Source organism: Odocoileus virginianus, chromosome 16 (genome assembly GCF_023699985.2).
Source record: "Odocoileus virginianus isolate 20LAN1187 ecotype Illinois chromosome 16, Ovbor_1.2, whole genome shotgun sequence".
Taxonomy (NCBI): Eukaryota; Metazoa; Chordata; class Mammalia; order Artiodactyla; family Cervidae; genus Odocoileus; species Odocoileus virginianus.
In genome coordinates this window covers 48,063,765-48,072,306 of record NC_069689.1, presented here as the reverse complement: position 1 = coordinate 48,072,306, position 8,542 = coordinate 48,063,765, and positions in this window count along the sequence as shown.

Sequence of the window (8,542 nt, the reverse complement as noted above, 5' to 3'; positions counted from 1 at the left end):
AACCAGATTATTTGTGATATTCTTGAGATCAACATGTGTTTCTTGAGTGTCTATGTGGCGGCAGGCAGTGCATCTTGGTAGATGCATCTACAAAGACAAAGGATTTGATCTCAAGTGGCTTACAGTTTAGGGAGAAATTCATAGGCATATTCCTTTTCAAATTTATTTGATTGAAGTATAGTTGATTTACAATGTTGTGTTAATTTCTACACTATACAGTGAAATGATTCAGTTATACACAGATTTATATTCTCTTTCATATTCTTTCTCATTATGGTTTATCACAAGATATTGACTATGGTTCCCCAGGCTGTGTAGTAGGACCTGTTGTTTGTCCATTCTACATGTAATAGTTTCTATCTGCTAATCTCAGACTCGCTATTCATGCCTCCCCACCCTTTCCCCTTGGCTACCTCAAGTCTGTTCTCTGCATCTGTGAGCCTGTTTCTGTTCTGTAGATAACTTCATTTCTGTCATAGTTTAGATTCTACGAATAAGTGATATAATATGGTATTTTTCTTTCTCTTGCTGACTTTATTTTAATATGATACTATCTAGGTCCATCCATGTTTGTGCAAATGGCATTATTTCATTCTTTTTATATGGCTGACTAACATTCCATCATATAAATATACCACCTCTTCTTTATCTGCCCAACTATTGATGGACATTTAGGTTTTTTGCATGTCTTGGCTATTGTAAATAGTGCTACAACGAGCACTGGGTGGGGTGGGAGGGTGTCTTTTTTACTTAGAGTTCTCTCTGAATATATGCCCAGGAGTGGAGTTGTTGGGTCATACGGTAGACTTTTTTTTAGTTTTCTGGGAAAACCTCTATATTATTCTCCACTTGAGATCCGCACCAACAGTGTAGGGGATTCCCTCTTCTTCACATCCTTTCCAGCATTTATCTGTAGACATTTTAATGATGGCTATCCTAACCAGTGTGAGGTGGAACCTGATTATAGTTTTAGTTTGCATTTCTCTAACAGTTAGCGATATTGAGCATCTTCTCATGTGTGCAGGTGTATTTTTTAATGTAACGTACTAGCACGAGGAGGTCAGTAAAGGAAGACTGGGTAGGGTGCAATGCCTCCCAACAAGGTCTGAATGTTCTTTGCTCAACAGAGCCATCCCCAGAAAGCTCAGCAGTGAGCCAGAAGAAGGAACGCTGTAGACGTCCAAGCACAGCCGGTAGTGTAAATACAACACTACTGGGTGAACTGGCGTGATGAGTTATGAATACTCCTCAGGAAACTGTGCTGGTTCGGTCCAGGCATCGCACCCCTCATTCTTCATCTGTCAATCAATCCTGATCAATCCCTCCAGCCACATCTTCAACATCACTTTGATCAAGGGGTCTCCTGTAAGCACTCATGTGTGGAATGGTTTCCTCTTCTCTTTGAAAGACCTCAGCCCCCTCCTTTCCTTCCCTCTTTTGGTTTGTTTCAAATGTTCTTAAACTATACCTACCTCATCTTCTCCCTTAGCCATTCCATTGAACTCGTTTTGAGTGCTTCTGTTAATCCAGAATGCTCCAAGGCTTTATTTGGGCTTCCTTCATGGCTCAGGTGGTAAAGAATTTGCAATGCAGGAGACCAAGGTCTGATGCCTGGGTCAGGAAGATCCCCTGGAGAAAGGAATGGCTACTCACTACAGTCTTCTTTCCTGGAAAATTCCAAGGACAGAGGAACCAGGTGGGCTACAGTCCATGGGGCAGCAAAGAGTTGGACATGACTGAGTGACTGACATTTTTCTTTCTTCTTTCGGTTTGTTTCAAATTTCCTTGCATTATACTTATTTATTCTCTTCCCCTTAACCATTCCATTGAACTTGTCTTGAGTGCTTTTGTTAAACCAGAATGTTCTAAGGCTTCACATGTGTTGTCTCATTTAATGCTTACAATAATCCCTTGACATAAGTAATATCATTCACCTCAGCTTACAGATTTGGAAACTGAGACATATCTGGGTTAAGTAAATTGCCCAAAGATACAACTAATGAATTGAGGAACCTGGTTTCCATCACAGACAATCTGATATCAGGGCCTCTATACTAAAGCTATTTTTATGGATTTTATTTCCAAAACTAGATTTTAAACCCCATGAGGGTAGAAACCATTACTTGTTTGCAATTCACACAATGCCTACTCTCTTGACATTGTAGTTGGTGATAACCGATTTATTGAATAAGTGGGTGAATGAATAAATAAATGAATGTGTGAAATCTGTTTAGAAAGCTGGTGGGGAAAGTAGCCTACAGAAGATTGAGCAGGAAAGTGACTGACAAAAAGGATAAAATGGTGTTTAAAGATGATAAGAAAAGCAATAGAGTGCAAACTTTTCACTAGGCCTTACCAGGAATCAAAATACTGGCATAAAGATGTAGGCCAGCATAAATGTTATAGAAATGAAATAAAAAGACTGGGTGCTTGAATCATTTTAAAGAGAAAACTTGGTCACTGCATGTAGAGACATGAAAATGAATATTATTATGATGAAAAAAATCTAATTTCCTTAATGAAAAATACATAAGCATTTTATTAAAAACAAAATGTCTCACTATCTTATCATCTAACAGTTAACAGAATTAACATTTTAAAAAATACTATCAACATTAATCATTGCATGAAAATCAATTTTAAAAAATAGACAAAGCAATAAAATAGTCATGCCAATTTCACCTCAAAACTGAGGCCCCAAAATATTACACTATATTATCCACTTTGAACTGCCAAATAGTTGATCCATTTGATTGTGTGGACACTGATCACTAATGTAAATAATCCAGTAACAAAAAACCTAGTAAATAATTGAGTTGACTCAGGTTGAGTCCAGTTCCATCATCACATGAATCAGTTATGTCCTAAACTTTGAGGATTTTAAAAATTGGGTACTCCTGAAACAATGAGGCATTCCAGTGAAACATCCTCTAATTTGACTCTATTGATTAATTACTGTCTCAACTCATTCATTCCACATAGATAGACATTACTTATGTGGCTTTTTATATACCCCTTCTGCCTTGTTTCTTGAGAAACACCAACATTTTTTTGCATGTTCATTAATGTTGCAAGCATCACCTATATTCTATAAATGGTGACTTTGTAAAAATATAAATTGATTGACAAGTCACATTGCAGATGCCTGTTAAGTAGAGCATTTATTTCTCAGCATAGTAATTTCAAAGGCAGCCCACTACAGATTCATATGTAGTCATCTGGAATTATAAAACCAACACATAGATAGGAGAGCACACATTATTGCTTTATATCACATTTCCTCTGGAATTCTTTCAAAAGATAAGCTTACCCAGTTCCAGTAAAAAGAAATGTATTGATGTTGGTACATATTTGCTTTTATATTTATTATACCTCTGTGTCAGGAATTGTGTTTGGGAATGATTTTTACATAGCTTTTTTTTTTTCCAGAAATGCATCTGGCTTTACATATGACCAATGCACATATGTGTGATTCTTCTATCAGGATAATTTGAGACAATTGCTATTGTTTGAGTCAATTAGCTGGACAAAGACTGTCGTCAGAGAAGCCTATATACTTGCCATAGCTTCAGTATGTTTTCCCACCTGTCTCCACCAGCAGATTTTCATCTTGTAAAATTTTAGGAGACATTTCTTAAGTTAAATTAGGCTTTTTTTTTTTTTTTTAAGTGGGAAAAGATACAACCTGAGTTATACTTTAGGTATCAAGTTATTTCCCAATTTTATTAAATGCCTAACACTCAAAACAGCCATTAGATATTAGGAACCTTCATTAGGAAAAAATTTCCCCCAGACACTTAGACATTAAATTTGTAACTTACTCTCACTGGTAGTTGTAGTGTTTGTAAGTAGAAGACAAATTCTATCAAAGGTTACTTGAAAGTATTTCTTTGATGACTCAGAGAATCCAGAAGGAATTGTGGAAAGGTGAAAATCGCAGGTGTCCTTGGTTGACTCAGGCCGCCTAGCTTTGGGCCTTGGTCTTTGGAGATCCGTGACCTACTCGGTCATAGTGAAATAGAGCAGGAACCTATCACCCTTGCCCTATCTCCCCCATGTCCTCCGCTTGCCTTTGGTCTGTGGAAAACTTTAGTCAAAGAATAGGTTTAATCAGAGAAATGAGAACATTCAGAAACACAGCGCAACAGTCAAAGGAGAACAGATAATAACGTAGTTATCAAGCAGAGTCAAGAACCTCTAGTGTCGTCTCAAAAGCTATAGATGGCATTCTGATCCACATCCTGTGAGCTGTCTTCTAGATACTGAAACCCCAGGTGGAGAAGTTAATCACGTGATGGCCAGACGGTGCCCTGGCATAAGCGGCCACAGTTCTGAGGGCTGGCCTCAAAGAAATGGAAACAAACCAATAAGATCAACTGTACCTAAAATAACCAAGATGGCGCTGGTCAGAACCACCGATGATCAATTTGAGCGTGACTGTCAGCTGACTGTGCTGTTTCTGCATGTAGCCTCCCCTCCCCACTGTGTCTATAAAAGCTGTTGTCCACTGATTGTCAGTGGTGGGAGTCGGCCTTTGGACAGCCGTCTGCCCTGCCCACCCCCCAGTTGCCAGCATTTGAAATAAAGCAAACTTTACTTTCCTTCAACCTGGCCTCTATAATGGCTTTTGAGTGGATAGCAGCCGGACCCCTACCTTTCAGTAACAATATAGCCTCTTTAAACACCAGAAACTTCCATTGCAAAATAGGACTTTATCATGAAAAGATGCTGCTATGATATTGAGATAGTGGATATAATATGTGTTAGAATTTATTCTAACGTGACATAATAATTTTATTATACTATCTTAATAATAGTCCAGTATGATACATTGCAACTAATCTTAAATGGCCTTCATCTTTCCATTATTATAATTTATGCATGATAAGGACAACTGCAAAAATTCTTATAGATGGATTATATCCTGGGACCTCCTATATTTAAAGTAGAATCTTATCCTTTATTATCAACATACCAACATCTTGCTGATCCATTACTAAGGAATGATGAATATGTGGTGGAGACAGGGACAGGATCTGGTTTTTGCCTTCTTTTCAAGGTCTAGAGTCAAGAGAATGGTTGGTGAGGAACAGACTGAAAGTTACCTACCCACCTAACACTAAACCCTAGCTTTTCTAGCACTGTGCTTTCCACTGAACATGGCTGTTTCTGAGGAACATTCCAACTGCAGCAACTTGAAGCAACTTCCCCAAAGTTAACCATCTGCAGTGCGTACCTGGGGGCAGGAAGATGCAGCATCCAGGGCCCCTGAGGATAGGGAGCCCAAAAGAACCCAGAAATGTCTGAATTTTTGGTGCAGCAGACAGTTCTCTGGAAAAGCAAAACTCACCCTGGAGCCCCCATGTACAAATTATAGTCACCATTTAAACCATCATCACAGTATTTGAGGTTAGTAAAACATATTGCTTGAGCTATAAAACATTCTAAACTAGCATTCCAAATGTCTTGCCTCAAGCAAGCACTTAAATTAAAGTTTCAGACAGCTGGCACTGGAATCATAATAACAGTTTTACACAAAGGGATTGGCTAAACATGATTATTGTTTTGATAATTTATCGTCAACAGACATTATTGTGCCCTGATCCTGATGCTTGGCTTCCTTTCTTCTCTATTATCAACAGGTGACAATGAGGTTTGGTTCAGGTTATAGACAAGGAATGTTCAATGCCCCGGTCATAGCTAGATCACACACACACACACACACACACATACACACACACACGCATACACACACCCAAAGGAAGCACTGTATATTGCCATTAATTGTCATAATCTGATCATTTTTACTGTCTCCTTCCTTTGAAATGCTTTGTTTGTAAAGGCAAAGAATTTAAGGTCCTATTTGTGGTACCTTTATTACAAGAGAAAAAAGAAAAGAAAAAAGGTTGACCTCTTAAACACAACCTATATTCCCTTAGAATATCTATGGAATACTAATTTCCCATGCCTCCCTTTGTGAAATAGATAAAAGCAGAAAGTACCACAGACTCTCTTTTGTACTTTGAAGCATGTATATGACATTGGTAGCCTTGTGTCTGTTTAAGCAAATGGGTGCAGTTCACCCAGGAGATGGATGGTGCTGACGACAGCTATTTGCCCTTTAGCCAATTTGAAGACACAATATTTTGCAGCCTTATTAGCATATTTTCAAGTATAAGAGATTCTCTGTTCACTCCAACTTGGACCCACTTGGAGGGATTTTATTTCCACCACAGGGAAATATGTGTGATTGACATTGTCATTTTATTTTCTTCCAACTGGACCCATTCACAGATACCCTAACAGGTTGAGAAATATAATATTATATTTTTATCATTAAAATGGAGCCCAGCAAACTGTCCTGCCAATTTGTGCTTAGTTTTTTTGAAGTAGACTGTTCACAAAGAACATGACTGTGTGCTCCATTGCTAAGTTGTGTCCAACTTTCTGCCACCTCTTGGACGGTAGCCCGCCAGGCTCCTCTGTCCATGGGATTTCCCAGGCAAGAATCCTGGAGTAGATTGCCATTTCCTCCTCCAAGGGATCTTCCTGCCCCAGGGATTGAACCTGCAGCTCCTGCATTGGCAGATGAACTCTTTACCCCTGAACCATGTGGGAAGCATACTGCCACTCTCTGAAACATGCTATTGGATGCAGCATGGTCATGTGCTTTGCCATTTCAATGAAAAAGTAGACATGTCTTTGGGTGATGAGATGGCCTATAATGCAACAGGTTTTGTTGATCTGTGTCTTTCTGTGCACAAAACACTAAAAACAAATTGGAAAGAGAAACAGTATCTTTGGATTAGTTAAGAGAGAATGAAAAGGACACTTTTGAGTACCTTTATTTATTTATTTATTTTCTGAACATGACTTTTCCACTGACTTTAATTAAAATTTCATTAAACCCCAAGTTTGGAAAGCTTTTAATTGAAAGAGAATTTGCTTACTGGGCATATTCTTTTTCAGGCTATGAAGAGAATCACTGTAATAAATGTCTCTTCCAACTTGATAGTAAAATTCAACTTTGTCCTACCTTTGCTGAAATTGGCTATAGATGCACTCTTAAGAAATGAGTCACACCACACCAATGATTTTTATCTCATCATAGAGTAGCACAAATTTGGCTTCAGTACACTTCATAAGTATACTGCCTGCTGACAAATTAATCCAATTAGCAAAGGTGAAGGTTTCTAATTGAGGTTAACTAGAATTTAACTGGTCATTGCTAATCAAACCCTCCCTCACCCTTCCTGGAGCAGGGTCCCCAGAGTTACTCTAATAGTCCCATTTTGTCTTCTGATCAAACCAAAAATCTGACTTCAAAAATCACTTTTCAAGAAGGATAGTATAGAGCCAGTTTTCCAAAGCTATGACAACAATGGAAGTTAGTAGTGTGGTATTTTCCTGCTGTTTGGGAGAGTGAATTTCACTCCCCGGCCCCCACTCCCTCCCCACTCTCCTACTACTGAGAGTATTTTTATATAGTTCAAGTCCCTATTGGTCTGCGGTTTGCTGTGCGGTTTAAAAAGTAATACATCTTTTCTTAGATGTACCCCAGTTTCTGCTTTTTAATAGACATGATAATGAGCTTCTGGGTCTTCATTTCCCAGTGTGCAGAGAGCTCGAATAAATCTTCGATTGTTCACAACCCAGGAGAAGGTTCCGGAGCACTGGGATCCGTGGAGGTCTCTCTAAACAACTATTGTTTTAAGCAGTTTTTTTTTTTTTATTCTTAGGTACCATTGAATTTTTTTTCTTCAATATATTCAGTAGCATCTGCTTACAATGAGCTGAGACAGAGCAAAATTCCTTTTACAGTGAATGTGAATGAATGAAAGTTTCCCAACTGTTTCAGAGTGGCATAATATGCTAGCTGTAATACTGGCTCTAAAAAGATTTCCTAGTAGGTAAAAGAAAAAAAAAAAAAGCTTTACTCAAGATTTTCACAAAAATATGTCTGCTTGGACTGTCTGGGTTTTGTTTCCTAGATTTCAAAATTTTGGAAGATATTTTATTTCTGTGCAAGACCAAAGGATGCCAATGTGAAAATATGTTTGACCACACTGGGGAGTATTTGGTGTTTTTGAAAACTGATTTATTTACATCTAGCATGATAAAATTCCTTATTAAAAAAATGCTTTCCAAAAAAGAAGCCAATTCAAAGGACTATCTAAAAACCTTAGAAATATACAATTACACATGCCTCTTAATTTTTCAAATAATTATAACATCCTCTGGGCACTTTCTGTTTTCAGTTTTCTTGAGAAATTCTGAGAATGCAAAGACCTGGTGTTGCCAGGTTTTTTCTTTATAGATAGATAGATAGATAGATAGATAGATAGACAGACAGACAGATAAATTTAATGGAAAATAGGGCTTCCCTGGTGGCTCAGAGGCAAAGAATCTGCCTGCCAATGCAGGAGACTTAGGTTTGATCCCTCAGTCTGGAAAATCCCCTGGAGAAGGAAATGGCAACCCACTCTAGTATTCTTGCCTTGGGAATCCCAGGGACAGAAGAGCCTGGAAGGCTATAGGCCAT